General features: G+C 50.7%; 5 non-coding genes across 5 annotated transcripts; all 5 read right to left on the bottom strand.

Annotated features, from left to right (window-relative positions):
• Positions 1 to 727: 727 nt before the first annotated feature.
• On the bottom strand, positions 728 to 868 carry LOC138496467 (U4 spliceosomal RNA). The gene has a single exon (XR_011277976.1). It is a non-coding gene; the product is annotated as a U4 spliceosomal RNA (small nuclear RNA).
• Positions 869 to 4,376: 3,508 nt separating this feature from the next.
• LOC138496468 (U4 spliceosomal RNA) lies at positions 4,377 to 4,517 on the bottom strand. The gene has a single exon (XR_011277977.1). It is a non-coding gene; the product is annotated as a U4 spliceosomal RNA (small nuclear RNA).
• A 3,508-nt stretch (positions 4,518 to 8,025) lies between these two features.
• LOC138496469 (U4 spliceosomal RNA) lies at positions 8,026 to 8,166 on the bottom strand. Its single transcript, XR_011277978.1, has one exon. It is a non-coding gene; the product is annotated as a U4 spliceosomal RNA (small nuclear RNA).
• A 3,506-nt stretch (positions 8,167 to 11,672) lies between these two features.
• LOC138496799 (U4 spliceosomal RNA) lies at positions 11,673 to 11,812 on the bottom strand. The gene has a single exon (XR_011278278.1). It is a non-coding gene; the product is annotated as a U4 spliceosomal RNA (small nuclear RNA).
• Positions 11,813 to 15,327: 3,515 nt separating this feature from the next.
• On the bottom strand, positions 15,328 to 15,468 carry LOC138496470 (U4 spliceosomal RNA). Its single transcript, XR_011277979.1, has one exon. It is a non-coding gene; the product is annotated as a U4 spliceosomal RNA (small nuclear RNA).
• Between the last annotated feature and the right edge of the window lie 2,652 nt (positions 15,469 to 18,120).

Below are 18,120 nucleotides of genomic sequence, written 5' to 3' on the forward strand. Positions count from 1 at the left end.
TTGTATACAACCTTGACTGGACAGTCCCTTTTATCAGTGGGTCACAATTGTTTTTTCGCTCTGTTGCAACTAACCAGCCTGACGTTCCGTCCACTGTTCGGACCCCTTCCGGTGTACTAGAGGTGTGGGACTGATTGATGGTCTAGAAAGCGATATTCCTCCCTGGACCACTAGTGCCCCGGAAGTTGATTCGTCACACCAAGAGAGGTCGGGTTGTTGACTCCACGTGAATATGTGTCTATAGAATGCATGGGGACAGAAATGCCCTTTTGCCTCTCTTGGGAAGACTGAGATGGTGAGCGAAGGCCAAAGGTAAAGCGACCCCTCTGCTGTGGTTGGCTTCAGTGGCAGCCAGACCTCCCTGAGTAACCATCCAACAATCTGATGACTTTCGCAAGAGCAGATGTGGCAAAGAGGATCGAAGGCAGACAGGTCACTGTCTGCTAGGTTCTGAAAGCTCATGGTTTTCATGTCGTGAGATCAGGAAGGCAGCGAGACAACTGAGGCGCTTAATGCACCTGCTGCATGGTCACGGTTCCATAGACTTCGCTGCGCCGCTTGGAGTTTACGAATGCGCTAGCTTCTGGAAGTAAACCCCTTTGTTGAGGGTAGGCCACGAGAGAACAAAGAATAGAAGGGATGGGTTCCGAAAAACACACCCCTCTTGCTAGGTCTTCTCCAGTGGAGTAAAAGCGTCATTGTCTCCTTTTCAAACAAATCGGTTCAGCCTCCGTAGAGACTGTCAAAAATTACCAATTCCAGCTATATTTCAAGCTGTCATGGCGGGGTATTGGGTAAAGTTTTCAATAAGCAATAATCGCGCCTCGGTTAAACCTCATGAGCTACGATACTGCCACTGCGCAAAGCTAAAGCACCTGACCCAGAGGCCCGTGCGCCCCGGGAATGGATTCCCATTTTACTTGCACTGATCCCAGCAAGCTCCATCCTGAGCATCCTTTGTCAAACTCATAAAACCGCCTGGATTCCAGTGCCGAGATTTGTTGAGGTGAACACCTGTATCATCTTGCGCTCACCAAACTGACAGCAAATATAGTAGCAAGGTATGCATAGGATTCTGGGAGTAAACATGCAAATGAGCAGGCTGCTACCTGTGCGCTCTTTCCCTTAGCATGATCGGTGGCCTGTTGGCAAGTGACCCCGCCCTCCTGAGAGATTATTGGGCAGGCCGCTGCCAAGGCAACATGGGAGAGGCTTGAGAATGCAAAGAGCCATTGGAGGATTGCACAGGAGCGAGGACAGCATCGAGAAATGGGCTCCTTTGGGGACAGGTGAAGTGATGCTCCACCAGGACGACCAGCTGTTTCTGCAGTGCAGCCAGGACATTGACAAGAAGTGAATCAATTTGTCTCTGAGCGTTCCAACTGTTGACCAAACCATTACAATTTCGATACATTTCCATGCCATCACATACCTACCTGTTTGTGATAATTGCACTTGTCCTTGAAAATAGACCCGATTTTGCAGGGGACTCTGGGAAAAGTGAAAAGGTCCTATGTAATTCACGTCTTGTACCCTGTCTCATAGGGCGGACCCTGCAATTCTACTTCCACTCCACTGCCAAAAATGAAGCGGCCTTGCCCTGTTCAGGCTTTTTGCTGTAGCCCCTGGGCCTTTGCAGAGCCATCTGCTTAGTGTGGCTCTGCCACTGAGGTCAGAAGAGAACATTAAGCCTGAGAAAGGGCTGTCTGTGTGTGCAGCTTGGAGAAGACACTGTTGCCATGGGAAAGACATGCCTGTTTGCTGTGCAAATGAAGTGCAGACACAGACAGAAGAGACCACTTGACTGGTAGGAATTGAAGAACCTGACCAAGAGTGAGGAATTAGACCATCCGCACGGGGAGTGTGCGCTCCGCCTGGGCTGGTTTGATACTTGTAAAAAAGAAATGGAATGTTGGTAGGTAAACCTCCTGGAAATGTGTGGGGCTATCCCGCACACATTTCCCAATGGACACTGCACAACAAACACATAGTCAAGTGCACTCTGGGGGACACAGTCTACCGGTGCGGTCCTCCTGTCACATTTAGCTGCAATGTGACAGCCATGGGTACATCAAAGCATCTCTGAAGGGGGAAGGCAACGCCTTCCTCCGGCCCTGGTCAGCCTACTTAAAATAGCAAAGGCTCCCTCGATATGCCCTGCCTATTGTTAGGTTCTCTCTGATGGCAGCGCATACTGATGAGAGTTAAGTGAAGCAGGCCTGCCAAGAGGCCTGTTCACAGAACTAACACAGGGCAGGAAACCCCAACACCTTTTTCATATGCAATGTGTCAGCTTGAAGCTAGCTCCCACCCCTCTGTATGAAGGCCATTGAATGTCATGTGTGGAACAACTGTTTACAGTAGGCAACCGCTGCAGGGCCACCCCCTTTCAGAGGGAAGATATATGTGATTTGATGCAGACAGTCTGTTCTCGAGCTCAATTAACCAGAGAGCCACTTTGATCCACAGGAGACAGGAAGATGGGTGCGGCTTAGTAGTACATGTTGTCACCCCTTACCTTTCCTGTTGCAAAGCACTCTGGTCATGACCTTACGCATGACAGAAGATTGGTGGTGGGGACCCAGGATTGGGTCTTTAAGGTAGGCTTAGCATGCTCCAATCACTGGGGCCCATTTGGCTTTAAAAGAGGGCTGAGCCCCTCACTGAGCAGATCATCCGACGACTTCAAAAGGAGTACGAAGAAGGACTCATTCGGACCCTCGGTGATGGTACAGTCTGCCTCACGGCTTCCGCCAGTGAAGGAAGTCCAGGATTTCCAAGAGGGAAGCAAAATACCTCCCAAAACATCTCCCAGGGAACAGAGGGAGATACCCGACTCAGAGGATCCATCAAGCAGCACCAGAACCGGTACCCAGCCAGCACACAGCGTGCCCTGCTAGGTTAAGCCAGCAAGCTTCCTAGGTGGGAAGTGCCAGAGAGTCTCTGAACAAAGGACAAGGCCGTTGCCGGCAAACACTCTTCTCAGCTTTGGGTCGGCCGCCTTAAACGTCGACCCAAGCATTGAGAAGAAGCTCGGAGGAGTGCCACAACAAGCATCAACCAGCGTCCATCTTTTAAGGACTTTTTCGAAGCAGTCGAGCTCTCAAACTGCGACCGGCTGCACCACTGTGGCTGTTCTCACGCTGCAGTCACTAAAGCCGTCTGAGAACCCTCGACCAGCGTTCCAGATCCACCAACCAGCACACAGACAACGATTCTTCACCCCGAGCCGCCGGGTAGGGCAGCCTGCAGCCGTCCGCCCAGCCTCGCTTACCAAACTGCCTGCCAACTGATATCCGCATCTGTCGTCCCTCTTGAACTCTGTCGCCGGAGCTACAAAGCATGCTGGAAGCCACTCGATGCTGTCGAGTACCAAGATCATCTCAAACACCAGTTACATTGTGGTTCTGTCCCCCTGGTCCTTCTCCGAAGGCCCTTAGTGACATTTACGACCTCTTGCTCCCTTGCTGCTGCAACCAAATAACCTTGAACAGTTCAGACTGATTGCTTTACCGACTGCACTCCTGTCAGTATCCAGAGTGCATCCCTCTCCTTTGTGAAACTGTCTGTCCCCTGTTTTCCTTTATAGGGTGGGTTGTATTTTGTAGTGTGTTAGAACTGTCTGTTGTATTAATACTAAAGTAGATATTTGTATACAACCTTGACTGGACAGTCCCTTTTATCAGTGGGTCACAATTGTTTTTTCGCTCTGTTGCAACTAACCAGCCTGACGTTCCGTCCACTGTTCGGACCCCTTCCGGTGTACTAGAGGTGTGGGACTGATTGATGGTCTAGAAAGCGATATTCCTCCCTGGACCACTAGTGCCCCGGAAGTTGATTCGTCACACCAAGAGAGGTCGGGTTGTTGACTCCACGTGAATATGTGTCTATAGAATGCATGGGGACAGAAATGCCCTTTTGCCTCTCTTGGGAAGACTGAGATGGTGAGCGAAGGCCAAAGGTAAAGCGACCCCTCTGCTGCGGTTGGCTTCAGTGGCAGCCAGACCTCCCTGAGTAACCATCCAACAATCTGATGACTTTCGCAAGAGCAGATGTGGCAAAGAGGATCGAAGGCAGACAGGTCACTGTCTGCTAGGTTCTGAAAGCTCATGGTTTTCATGTCGTGAGATCAGGAAGGCAGCGAGACAACTGAGGCGCTTAATGCACCTGCTGCATGGTCACGGTTCCATAGACTTCGCTGCGCCGCTTGGAGTTTACGAATGCGCTAGCTTCTGGAAGTAAACCCCTTTGTTGAGGGTAGGCCACGAGAGAACAAAGAATAGAAGGGATGGGTTCCGAAAAACACACCCCTCTTGCTAGGTCTTCTCCAGTGGAGTAAAAGCGTCATTGCCTCCTTTTCAAACAAATCGGTTCAGCCTCCGTAGAGACTGTCAAAAATTACCAATTCCAGCTATATTTCAAGCTGTCATGGCGGGGTATTGGGTAAAGTTTTCAATAAGCAATAATCGCGCCTCGGTTAAACCTCATGAGCTACGATACTGCCACTGCGCAAAGCTAAAGCACCTGACCCAGAGGCCCGTGCGCCCCGGGAATGGATTCCCATTTAACTTGCACTGATCCCAGCAAGCTCCATCCTGAGCATCCTTTGTCAAACTCATAAAACCGCCTGGATTCCAGTGCCGAGATTTGTTGAGGTGAACACCTGTATCATCTTGCGCTCACCAAACTGACAGCAAATATAGTAGCAAGGTATGCATAGGATTCTGGGAGTAAACATGCAAATGAGCAGGCTGCTACCTGTGCGCTCTTTCCCTTAGCATGATCGGTGGCCTGTTGGCAAGTGACCCCGCCCTCCTGAGAGATTATTGGGCAGGCCGCTGCCAAGGCAACATGGGAGAGGCTTGAGAATGCAAAGAGCCATTGGAGGATTGCACAGGAGCGAGGACAGCATCGAGAAATGGGCTCCTTTGGGGACAGGTGAAGTGATGCTCCACCAGGACGACCAGCTGTTTCTGCAGTGCAGCCAGGACATTGACAAGAAGTGAATCAATTTGTCTCTGAGCGTTCCAACTGTTGACCAAACCATTACAATTTCGATACATTTCCATGCCATCACATACCTACCTGTTTGTGATAATTGCACTTGTCCTTGAAAATAGACCCGATTTTGCAGGGGACTCTGGGAAAAGTGAAAAGGTCCTATGTAATTCACGTCTTGTACCCTGTCTCATAGGGCGGACCCTGCAATTCTACTTCCACTCCACTGCCAAAAATGAAGCGGCCTTGCCCTGTTCAGGCTTTTTGCTGTAGCCCCCGGGCCTTTGCAGAGCCATCTGCTTAGTGTGGCTCTGCCACTGAGGTCAGAAGAGAACATTTAGCCTGAGAAACGGCTGTCTGTGTGTGCAGCTTGGAGAAGACACTGTTGCCATGGGAAAGACATGCCTGTTTGCTGTGCAAATGAAGTGCAGACACAGACAGAAGAGACCACTTGACTGGTAGGAATTGAAGAACCTGACCAAGAGTGAGGAATTAGACCATCCGCACGGGGAGTGTGCGCTCTGCCTGGGCTGGTTTGATACTTTTAAAAAAGAAATGGAATGTTGGTAGGTAAACCTCCTGGAAATGTGTGGGGCTATCCCGCACACATTTCCCAATGGACACTGCACAACAAATACATAGTCAAGTGCACTCTGGGGGACACAGTCTACCGGTGCGGTCCTCCTGTCACATTTAGCTGCAATGTGACAGCCATGGGTACATCAAAGCATCTCTGAAGGGGGAAGGCAACGCCTTCCTCCGGCCCTGGTCAGCCTACTTAAAATAGCAAAGGCTCCATCGATATGCCCTGCCTATCGTTAGGTTCTCTCTGATGGCAGCGCATACTGATGAGAGTTAAGTGAAGCAGGCCTGCCAAGAGGTCTGTTCACAGAACTAACACAGGGCAGGAAACCCCAACACCTTTTTCATATGCAATGTGTCAGCTTGAAGCTAGCTCCCACCCCTCTGTATGAAGGCCATTGAATGTCATGTGTGGAACAACTGTTTACAGTAGGCAACCGCTGCAGGGCCACCCCCTTTCAGAGGGAAGATATATGTGATTTGATGCAGACAGTCTGTTCTCGAGCTCAATTAACCAGAGAGCCACTTTGATCCACAGGAGACAGGAAGATGGGTGCGGCTTAGTAGTACATGTTGTCACCCCTTACCTTTCCTGTTGCAAAGCACTCTGGTCATGACCTTACGCATGACAGAAGATTGGTGGTGGGGACCCAGGATTGGGTCTTTAAGGTAGGCTTAGCATGCTCCAATCACTGGGGCCCATTTGGCTTTAAAAGAGGGCTGAGCCCCTCACTGAGCAGATCATCCGACGACTTCAAAAGGAGTACGAAGAAGGACTCATTCGGACCCTCGGTGATGGTACAGTCTGCCTCACGGCTTCCGCCAGTGAAGGAAGTCCAGGATTTCCAAGAGGGAAGCAAAATACCTCCCAAAACATCTCCCAGGGAACAGAGGGAGATACCCGACTCAGAGGATCCATCAAGCAGCACCAGAACCGGTACCCAGCCAGCACACAGCGTGCCCTGCTAGGTTAAGCCAGCAAGCTTCCTAGGTGGGAAGTGCCAGAGAGTCTCTGAACAAAGGACAAGGCCGTTGCCGGCAAACACTCTTCTCAGCTTTGGGTCGGCCGCCTTAAACGTCGACCCAAGCATTGAGAAGAAGCTCGGAGGAGTGCCACAACAAGCATCAACCAGCGTCCATCTTTTAAGGACTTTTTCGAAGCAGTCGAGCTCTCAAACTGCGACCGGCTGCACCACTGTGGCTGTTCTCACGCTGCAGTCACTAAAGCCGTCTGAGAACCCTCGACCAGCGTTCCAGATCCACCAACCAGCACACAGACAACGATTCTTCACCCCGAGCCGCCGGGTAGGGCAGCCTGCAGCCGTCCGCCCAGCCTCGCTTACCAAACTGCCTGCCAACTGATATCCGCATCTGTCGTCCCTCTTGAACTCTGTCGCCGGAGCTACAAAGCATGCTGGAAGCCACTCGATGCTGTCGAGTACCAAGATCATCTCAAACACCAGTTACATTGTGGTTCTGTCCCCCTGGTCCTTCTCCGAAGGCCCTTAGTGACATTTACGACCTCTTGCTCCCTTGCTGCTGCAACCAAATAACCTTGAACAGTTCAGACTGATTGCTTTACCGACTGCACTCCTGTCAGTATCCAGAGTGCATCCCTCTCCTTTGTGAAACTGTCTGTCCCCTGTTTTCCTTTATAGGGTGGGTTGTATTTTGTAGTGTGTTAGAACTGTCTGTTGTATTAATACTAAAGTAGATATTTGTATACAACCTTGACTGGACAGTCCCTTTTATCAGTGGGTCACAATTGTTTTTTCGCTCTGTTGCAACTAACCAGCCTGACGTTCCGTCCACTGTTCGGACCCCTTCCGGTGTACTAGAGGTGTGGGACTGATTGATGGTCTAGAAAGCGATATTCCTCCCTGGACCACTAGTGCCCCGGAAGTTGATTCGTCACACCAAGAGAGGTCGGGTTGTTGACTCCACGTGAATATGTGTCTATAGAATGCATGGGGACAGAAATGCCCTTTTGCCTCTCTTGGGAAGACTGAGATGGTGAGCGAAGGCCAAAGGTAAAGCGACCCCTCTGCTGCGGTTGGCTTCAGTGGCAGCCAGACCTCCCTGAGTAACCATCCAACAATCTGATGACTTTCGCAAGAGCAGATGTGGCAAAGAGGATCGAAGGCAGACAGGTCACTGTCTGCTAGGTTCTGAAAGCTCATGGTTTTCATGTTGTGAGATCAGGAAGGCAGCGAGACAACTGAGGCGCTTAATGCACCTGCTGCATGGTCACGGTTCCATAGACTTCGCTGCGCCGCTTGGAGTTTACGAATGCGCTAGCTTCTGGAAGTAAACCCCTTTGTTGAGGGTAGGCCACGAGAGAACAAAGAATAGAAGGGATGGGTTCCGAAAAACACACCCCTCTTGCTAGGTCTTCTCCAGTGGAGTAAAAGCGTCATTGTCGCCTTTTCAAACAAATCGGTTCAGCCTCCGTAGAGACTGTCAAAAATTACCAATTCCAGCTATATTTCAAGCTGTCATGGCGGGGTATTGGGTAAAGTTTTCAATAAGCAATAATCGCGCCTCGGTTAAACCTCATGAGCTACGATACTGCCACTGCGCAAAGCTAAAGCACCTGACCCAGAGGCCCGTGCGCCCCGGGAATGGATTCCCATTTAACTTGCACTGATCCCAGCAAGCTCCATCCTGAGCATCCTTTGTCAAACTCATAAAACCGCCTGGATTCCAGTGCCGAGATTTGTTGAGGTGAACACCTGTATCATCTTGCGCTCACCAAACTGACAGCAAATATAGTAGCAAGGTATGCATAGGATTCTGGGAGTAAACATGCAAATGAGCAGGCTGCTACCTGTGCGCTCTTTCCCTTAGCATGATCGGTGGCCTGTTGGCAAGTGACCCCGCCCTCCTGAGAGATTATTGGGCAGGCCGCTGCCAAGGCAACATGGGAGAGGCTTGAGAATGCAAAGAGCCATTGGAGGATTGCACAGGAGCGAGGACAGCATCGAGAAATGGGCTCCTTTGGGGACAGGTGAAGTGATGCTCCACCAGGACGACCAGCTGTTTCTGCAGTGCAGCCAGGACATTGACAAGAAGTGAATCAATTTGTCTCTGAGCGTTCCAACTGTTGACCAAACCATTACAATTTCGATACATGTCCATGCCATCACATACCTACCTGTTTGTGATAATTGCACTTGTCCTTGAAAATAGACCCGATTTTGCAGGGGACTCTGGGAAAAGTGAAAAGGTCCTATGTAATTCACGTCTTGTACCCTGTCTCATAGGGCGGACCCTGCAATTCTACTTCCACTCCACTGCCAAAAATGAAGCGGCCTTGCCCTGTTCAGGCTTTTTGCTGTAGCCCCTGGGCCTTTGCAGAGCCATCTGCTTAGTGTGGCTCTGCCACTGAGGTCAGAAGAGAACATTTAGCCTGAGAAACGGCTGTCTGTGTGTGCAGCTTGGAGAAGACACTGTTGCCATGGGAAAGACATGCCTGTTTGCTGTGCAAATGAAGTGCAGACACAGACAGAAGAGACCACTTGACTGGTAGGAATTGAAGAACCTGACCAAGAGTGAGGAATTAGACCATCCGCACGGGGAGTGTGCGCTCCGCCTGGGCTGGTTTGATACTTTTAAAAAAGAAATGGAATGTTGGTAGGTAAACCTCCTGGAAATGTGTGGGGCTATTCCGCACACATTTCCCAATGGACACTGCACAACAAACACATAGTCAAGTGCACTCTGGGGGACACAGTCTACCGGTGCGGTCCTCCTGTCACATTTAGCTGCAATGTGACAGCCATGGGTACATCAAAGCATCTCTGAAGGGGGAAGGCAACACCTTCCTTCGGCCCTGGTCAGCCTACTTAAAATAGCAAAGGCTCCATCGATATGCCCTGCCTATTGTTAGGTTCTCTCTGATGGCAGCGCATACTGATGAGAGTTAAGTGAAGCAGGCCTGCCAAGAGGCCTGTTCACAGAACTAACACAGGGCAGGAAACCCCAACACCTTTTTCATATGCAATGTGTCAGCTTGAAGCTAGCTCCCACCCCTCTGTATGAAGGCCATTGAATGTCATGTGTGGAACAACTGTTTACAGTAGGCAACCGCTGCAGGGCCACCCCCTTTCAGAGGGAAGATATATGTGATTTGATGCAGACAGTCTGTTCTCGAGCTCAATTAACCAGAGAGCCACTTTGATCCACAGGAGAAAGGAAGATGGGTGCGGCTTAGTAGTACATGTTGTCACCCCTTACCTTTCCTGTTGCAAAGCACTCTGGTCATGACCTTACGCATGACAGAAGATTGGTGGTGGGGACCCAGGATTGGGTCTTTAAGGTAGGCTTAGCATGCTCCAATCACTGGGGCCCATTTGGCTTTAAAAGAGGGCTGAGCCCCTCACTAAGCAGATCATCCGACGACTTCAAAAGGAGTACGAAGAAGGACTCATTCGGACCCTCGGTGATGGTACAGTCTGCCTCACGGCTTCCGCCAGTGAAGGAAGTCCAGGATTTCCAAGAGGGAAGCAAAATACCTCCCAAAACATCTCCCAGGGAACAGAGGGAGATACCCGACTCAGAGGATCCATCAAGCAGCACCAGAACCGGTACCCAGCCACCACACAGCGTGCCCTGCTAGGTTAAGCCAGCAAGCTTCCTAGGTGGGAAGTGCCAGAGAGTCTCTGAACAAAGGACAAGGCCGTTGCCGGCAAACACTCTTCTCAGCTTTGGGTCGGCCGCCTTAAACGTCGACCCAAGCATTGAGAAGAAGCTCGGGGGAGTGCCACAACAAGCATCAACCAGCGTCCATCTTTTAAGGACTTTTTCGAAGCAGTCGAGCTCTCAAACTGCGACCGGCTGCACCACTGTGGCTGTTCTCACGCTGCAGTCACTAAAGCCGACTGAGAACCCTCGACCAGCGTTCCAGATCCACCAACCAGCACACAGACAACGATTCTTCACCCCGAGCCGCCGGGTAGGGCAGCCTGCAGCCGTCCGCCCAGCCTCGCTTACCAAACTGCCTGCCAACTGATATCCGCATCTGTCGTCCCTCTTGAACTCTGTCGCCGGAGCTACAAAGCATGCTGGAAGCCACTCGATGCTGTCGAGTACCAAGATCATCTCAAACACCAGTTACATTGTGGTTCTGTCCCCCTGGCCCTTCTCCGAAGGCCCTTAGTGACATTTACGACCTCTTGCTCCCTTGCTGCTGCAACCAAATAACCTTGAACAGTTCAGACTGATTGCTTTACCGACTGCACTCCTGTCAGTATCCAGAGTGCATCCCTCTCCTTTGTGAAACTGTCTGTCCCCTGTTTTCCTTTATAGGGTGGGTTGTATTTTGTAGTGTTAGAACTGTCTGTTGTATTAATACTAAAGTAGATATTTGTATACAACCTTGACTGGACAGTCCCTTTTATCAGTGGGTCACAATTGTTTTTTCGCTCTGTTGCAACTAACCAGCCTGACGTTCCGTCCACTGTTCGGACCCCTTCCGGTGTACTAGAGGTGTGGGACTGATTGATGGTCTAGAAAGCGATATTCCTCCCTGGACCACTAGTGCCCCGGAAGTTGATTCGTCACACCAAGAGAGGTCGGGTTGTTGACTCCACGTGAATATGTGTCTATAGAATGCATGGGGACAGAAATGCCCTTTTGCCTCTCTTGGGAAGACTGAGATGGTGAGCGAAGGCCAAAGGTAAAGCGACCCCTCTGCTGCGGTTGGCTTCAGTGGCAGCCAGACCTCCCTGAGTAACCATCCAACAATCTGATGACTTTCGCAAGAGCAGATGTGGCAAAGAGGATCGAAGGCAGACAGGTCACTGTCTGCTAGGTTCTGTAAGCTCATGGTTTTCATGTCGTGAGATCAGGAAGGCAGCGAGACAACTGAGGCGCTTAATGCACCTGCTGCATGGTCACGGTTCCATAGACTTCGCTGCGCCGCTTGGAGTTTACGAATGCGCTAGCTTCTGGAAGTAAACCCCTTTGTTGAGGGTAGGCCACGAGAGAACAAAGAATAGAAGGGATGGGTTCCGAAAAACACACCCCTCTTGCTAGGTCTTCTCCAGTGGAGTAAAAGCGTCATTGTCTCCTTTTCAAACAAATCGGTTCAGCCTCCGTAGAGACTGTCAAAAATTACCAATTCCAGCTATATTTCAAGCTGTCATGGCGGGGTATTGGGTAAAGTTTTCAATAAGCAATAATCGCGCCTCGTTAAACCTCATGAGCTACGATACTGCCACTGCGCAAAGCTAAAGCACCTGACCCAGAGGCCCGTGCGCCCCGGGAATGGATTCCCATTTAACTTGCACTGATCCCAGCAAGCTCCATCCTGAGCATCCTTTGTCAAACTCATAAAACCGCCTGGATTCCAGTGCCGAGATTTGTTGAGGTGAACACCTGTATCATCTTGCGCTCACCAAACTGACAGCAAATATAGTAGCAAGGTATGCATAGGATTCTGGGAGTAAACATGCATATGAGCAGGCTGCTACCTGTGCGCTCTTTCCCTTAGCATGATCGGTGGCCTGTTGGCAAGTGACCCCGCCCTCCTGAGAGATTATTGGGCAGGCCGCTGCCAAGGCAACATGGGAGAGGCTTGAGAATGCAAAGAGCCATTGGAGGATTGCACAGGAGCGAGGACAGCATCGAGAAATGGGCTCCTTTGGGGACAGGTGAAGTGATGCTCCACCAGGACGACCAGCTGTTTCTGCAGTGCAGCCAGGACATTGACAAGAAGTGAATCAATTTGTCTCTGAGCGTTCCAACTGTTGACCAAACCATTACAATTTCGATACATTTCCATGCCATCACATACCTACCTGTTTGTGATAATTGCACTTGTCCTTGAAAATAGACCCGATTTTGCAGGGGACTCTGGGAAAAGTGAAAAGGTCCTATGTAATTCACGTCTTGTACCCTGTCTCATAGGGCGGACCCTGCAATTCTACTTCCACTCCACTGCCAAAAATGAAGCGGCCTTGCCCTGTTCAGGCTTTTTGCTGTAGCCCCTGGGCCTTTGCAGAGCCATCTGCTTAGTGTGGCTCTGCCACTGAGGTCAGAAGAGAACATTTAGCCTGAGAAACGGCTGTCTGTGTGTGCAGCTTGGAGAAGACACTGTTGCCATGGGAAAGACATGCCTGTTTGCTGTGCAAATGAAGTGCAGACACAGACAGAAGAGACCACTTGACTGGTAGGAATTGAAGAACCTGACCAAGAGAAGAGTGAGGAATTAGACCATCCGCACGGGGAGTGTGCGCTCCGCCTGGGCTGGTTTGATACTTTTAAAAAAGAAATGGAATGTTGGTAGGTAAACCTCCTGGAAATGTGTGGGGCTATTCCGCACACATTTCCCAATGGACACTGCACAACAAACACATAGTCAAGTGCACTCTGGGGGACACAGTCTACCGGTGCGGTCCTCCTGTCACATTTAGCTGCAATGTGACAGCCATGGGTACATCAAAGCATCTCTGAAGGGGGAAGGCAACGCCTTCCTCCGGCCCTGGTCAGCCTACTTAAAATAGCAAAGGCTCCATCGATATGCCCTGCCTATTGTTAGGTTCTCTCTGATGGCAGCGCATACTGATGAGAGTTAAGTGAAGCAGGCCTGCCAAGAGGCCTGTTCACAGAACTAACACAGGGCAGGAAACCCCAACACCTTTTTCATATGCAATGTGTCAGCTTGAAGCTAGCTCCCACCCCTCTGTATGAAGGCCATTGAATGTCATGTGTGGAACAACTGTTTACAGTAGGCAACCGCTGCAGGGCCACCCCCTTTCAGAGGGAAGATATATGTGATTTGATGCAGACAGTCTGTTCTCGAGCTCAATTAACCAGAGAGCCACTTTGATCCACAGGAGACAGGAAGATGGGTGCGGCTTAGTAGTACATGTTGTCACCCCTTACCTTTCCTGTTGCAAAGCACTCTGGTCATGACCTTACGCATGACAGAAGATTGGTGGTGGGGACCCAGGATTGGGTCTTTAAGGTAGGCTTAGCATGCTCCAATCACTGGGGCCCATTTGGCTTTAAAAGAGGGCTGAGCCCCTCACTAAGCAGATCATCCGACGACTTCAAAAGGAGTACGAAGAAGGACTCATTCGGACCCTCGGTGATGGTACAGTCTGCCTCACGGCTTCCGCCAGTGAAAGAAGTCCAGGATTTCCAAGAGGGAAGCAAAATACCTCCCAAAACATCTCCCAGGGAACAGAGGGAGATACCCGACTCAGAGGATCCATCAAGCAGCACCAGAACCGGTACCCAGCCAGCACACAGCGTGCCCTGCTAGGTTAAGCCAGCAAGCTTCCTAGGTGGGAAGTGCCAGAGAGTCTCTGAACAAAGGACAAGGCCGTTGCCGGCAAACACTCTTCTCAGCTTTGGGTCGGCCGCCTTAAACGTCGACCCAAGCATTGAGAAGAAGCTCGGAGGAGTGCCACAACAAGCATCAACCAGCGTCCATCTTTTAAGGACGTTTTTTCGAAGCAGTCGAGCTCTCAAACTGCGACCGGCTGCACCACTGTGGCTGTTCTCACGCTGCAGTCACTAAAGCCGTCTGAGAACCCTCGACCAGCGTTCCAGATCCACCAACTAGCACACAGACAACGATTCTTCACCCCGAGCCGCCGGGTAGGGCAGCCTGCAGCCGTCCGCCCAGCCTCGCTTACCAAACTGCCTGCCAACTGATATCCGCATCTGTCGTCCCTCTTGAACTCTGTCGCCGGAGCTACAAAGCATGCTGGAAGCCACTCGATGCTGTCGAGTACCAAGATCATCTCAAACACCAGTTACATTGTGGTTCTGTCCCCCTGGTCCTTCTCCGAAGGCCCTTAGTGACATTTACGACCTCTTGCTCCCTTGCTGCTGCAACCAAATAACCTTGAACAGTTCAGACTGATTGCTTTACCGACTGCACTCCTGTCAGTATCCAGAGTGCATCCCTCTCCTTTGTGAAACTGTCTGTCCCCTGTTTTCCTTTATAGGGTGGGTTGTATTTTGTAGTGTGTTAGAACTGTCTGTTGTATTAATACTAAAGTAGATATTTGTATACAACCTTGACTGGACAGTCCCTTTTATCAGTGGGTCACAATTGTTTTTTCGCTCTGTTGCAACTAACCAGCCTGACGTTCCGTCCACTGTTCGGACCCCTTCCGGTGTACTAGAGGTGTGGGACTGATTGATGGTCTAGAAAGCGATATTCCTCCCTGGACCACTAGTGCCCCGGAAGTTGATTCGTCACACCAAGAGAGGTCGGGTTGTTGACTCCACGTGAATATGTGTCTATAGAATGCATGGGGACAGAAATGCCCTTTTGCCTCTCTTGGGAAGACTGAGATGGTGAGCGAAGGCCAAAGGTAAAGCGACCCCTCTGCTGCGGTTGGCTTCAGTGGCAGCCAGACCTCCCTGAGTAACCATCCAACAATCTGATGACTTTCGCAAGAGCAGATGTGGCAAAGAGGATCGAAGGCAGACAGGTCACTGTCTGCTAGGTTCTGAAAGCTCATGGTTTTCATGTCGTGAGATCAGGAAGGCAGCGAGACAACTGAGGCGCTTAATGCACCTGCTGCATGGTCACGGTTCCATAGACTTCGCTGCGCCGCTTGGAGTTTACGAATGCGCTAGCTTCTGGAAGTAAACCCCTTTGTTGAGGGTAGGCCACGAGAGAACAAAGAATAGAAGGGATGGGTTCCGAAAAACACACCCCTCTTGCTAGGTCTTCTCCAGTGGAGTAAAAGCGTCATTGTCTCCTTTTCAAACAAATCGGTTCAGCCTCCGTAGAGACTGTCAAAAATTACCAATTCCAGCTATATTTCAAGCTGTCATGGCGGGGTATTGGGTAAAGTTTTCAATAAGCAATAATCGCGCCTCGGTTAAACCTCATGAGCTACGATACTGCCACTGCGCAAAGCTAAAGCACCTGACCCAGAGGCCCGTGCGCCCCGGGAATGGATTCCCATTTAACTTGCACTGATCCCAGCAAGCTCCATCCTGAGCATCCTTTGTCAAACTCATAAAACCGCCTGGATTCCAGTGCCGAGATTTGTTGAGGTGAACACCTGTATCATCTTGCGCTCACCAAACTGACAGCAAATATAGTAGCAAGGTATGCATAGGATTCTGGGAGTAAACATGCAAATGAGCAGGCTGCTACCTGTGCGCTCTTTCCCTTAGCATGATCGGTGGCCTGTTGGCAAGTGACCCCGCCCTCCTGAGAGATTATTGGGCAGGCCGCTGCCAAGGCAACATGGGAGAGGCTTGAGAATGCAAAGAGCCATTGGAGGATTGCACAGGAGCGAGGACAGCATCGAGAAATGGGCTCCTTTGGGGACAGGTGAAGTGATGCTCCACCAGGACGACCAGCTGTTTCTGCAGTGCAGCCAGGACATTGACAAGAAGTGAATCAATTTGTCTCTGAGCGTTCCAACTGTTGACCAAACCATGACAATTTCGATACATTTCCATGCCATCACATACCTACCTGTTTGTGATAATTGCACTTGTCCTTGAAAATAGACCCGATTTTGCAGGGGACTCTGGGAAAAGTGAAAAGGTCCTATGTAATTCACGTCTTGTACCCTGTCTCATAGGGCGGACCCTGCAATTCTACTTCCACTCCACTGCCAAAAATGAAGCGGCCTTGCCCTGTTCAGGCTTTTTGCTGTAGCCCCTGGGCCTTTGCAGAGCCATCTGCTTAGTGTGGCTCTGCCACTGAGGTCAGAAGAGAACATTTAGCCTGAGAAACGGCTGTCTGTGTGTGCAGCTTGGAGAAGACACTGTTGCCATGGGAAAGACATGCCTGTTTGCTGTGCAAATGAAGTGCAGACACAGACAGAAGAGACCACTTGACTGGTAGGAATTGAAGAACCTGACCAAGAGTGAGGAATTAGACCATCCGCACGGGGAGTGTGCGCTCCGCCTGGGCTGGTTTGATACTTTTAAAAAAGAAATGGAATGTTGGTAGGTAAACCTCCTGGAAATGTGTGGGGCTATTCCGCACACATTTCCCAATGGACACTGCACAACAAACACATAGTCAAGTGCACTCTGGGGGACACAGTCTACCGGTGTGGTCCTCCTGTCACATTTAGCTGCAATGTGACAGCCATGGGTACATCAAAGCATCTCTGAAGGGGGAAGGCAACGCCTTCCTCCGGCCCTGGTCAGCCTACTTAAAATAGCAAAGGCTCCATTGATATGCCCTGCCTATTGTTAGGTTCTCTCTGATGGCAGCGCATACTGATGAGAGTTAAGTGAAGCAGGCCTGCCAAGAGGCCTGTTCACAGAACTAACACAGGGCAGGAAACCCCAACACCTTTTTCATATGCAATGTGTCAGCTTGAAGCTAGCTCCCACCCCTCTGTATGAAGGCCATTGAATGTCATGTGTGGAACAACTGTTTACAGTAGGCAACCGCTGCAGGGCCACCCCCTTTCAGAGGGAAGATATATGTGATTTGATGCAGACAGTCTGTTCTCGAGCTCAATTAACCAGAGAGCCACTTTGATCCACAGGAGACAGGAAGATGGGTGCGGCTTAGTAGTACATGTTGTCACCCCTTACCTTTCCTGTTGCAAAGCACTCTGGTCATGACCTTACGCATGACAGAAGATTGGTGGTGGGGACCCAGGATTGGGTCTTTAAGGTAGGCTTAGCATGCTCCAATCACTGGGGCCCATTTGGCTTTAAAAGAGGGCTGAGCCCCTCACTAAGCAGATCATCCGACGACTTCAAAAGGAGTACGAAGAAGGACTCATTCGGACCCTCGGTGATGGTACAGTCTGCCTCACGGCTTCCGCCAGTGAAGGAAGTCCAGGATTTCCAAGAGGGAAGCAAAATACCTCCCAAAACATCTCCCAGGGAACAGAGGGAGATACCCGACTCAGAGGATCCATCAAGCAGCACCAGAACCGGTACCCAGCCAGCACACAGCGTGCCCTGCTAGGTTAAGCCAGCAAGCTTCCTAGGTGGGAAGTGCCAGAGAGTCTCTGAACAAAGGACAAGGCCGTTGCCGGCAAACACTCTTCTCAGCTTTGGGTCGGCCGCCTTAAACGTCGACCCAAGCATTGAGAAGAAGCTCGGAGGAGTGCCACAACAAGCATCAACCAGCGTCCATCTTTTAAGGACTTTTTCGAAGCAGTCGAGCTCTCAAACTGCGACCGGCTGCACCACTGTGGCTGTTCTCACGCTGCAGTCACTAAAGCCGTCTGAGAACCCTCGACCAGCGTTCCAGATCCACCAACCAGCACACAGACAACGATTCTTCACCCCGAGCCGCCGGGTAGGGCAGCCTGCAGCCGTCCGCCCAGCCTCGCTTACCAAACTGCCTGCCAACTGATATCCGCATCTGTCGTCCCTCTTGAACTCTGTCGCCGGAGCTACAAAGCATGCTGGAAGCCACTCGATGCTGTCGAGTACCAAGATCATCTCAAACACCAGTTACATTGTGGTTCTGTCCCCCTGGTCCTTCTCCGAAGGCCCTTAGTGACATTTACGACCTCTTGCTCCCTTGCTGCTGCAACCAAATAACCTTGAACAGTTCAGACTGATTGCTTTACCGACTGC

The sequence above is a fragment of the Ambystoma mexicanum genome, chromosome 10 (genome assembly GCF_040938575.1).
Source record: "Ambystoma mexicanum isolate Mex_15411 chromosome 10, UKY_AmexF1_1, whole genome shotgun sequence".
Taxonomy (NCBI): domain Eukaryota; kingdom Metazoa; phylum Chordata; class Amphibia; order Caudata; family Ambystomatidae; genus Ambystoma; species Ambystoma mexicanum.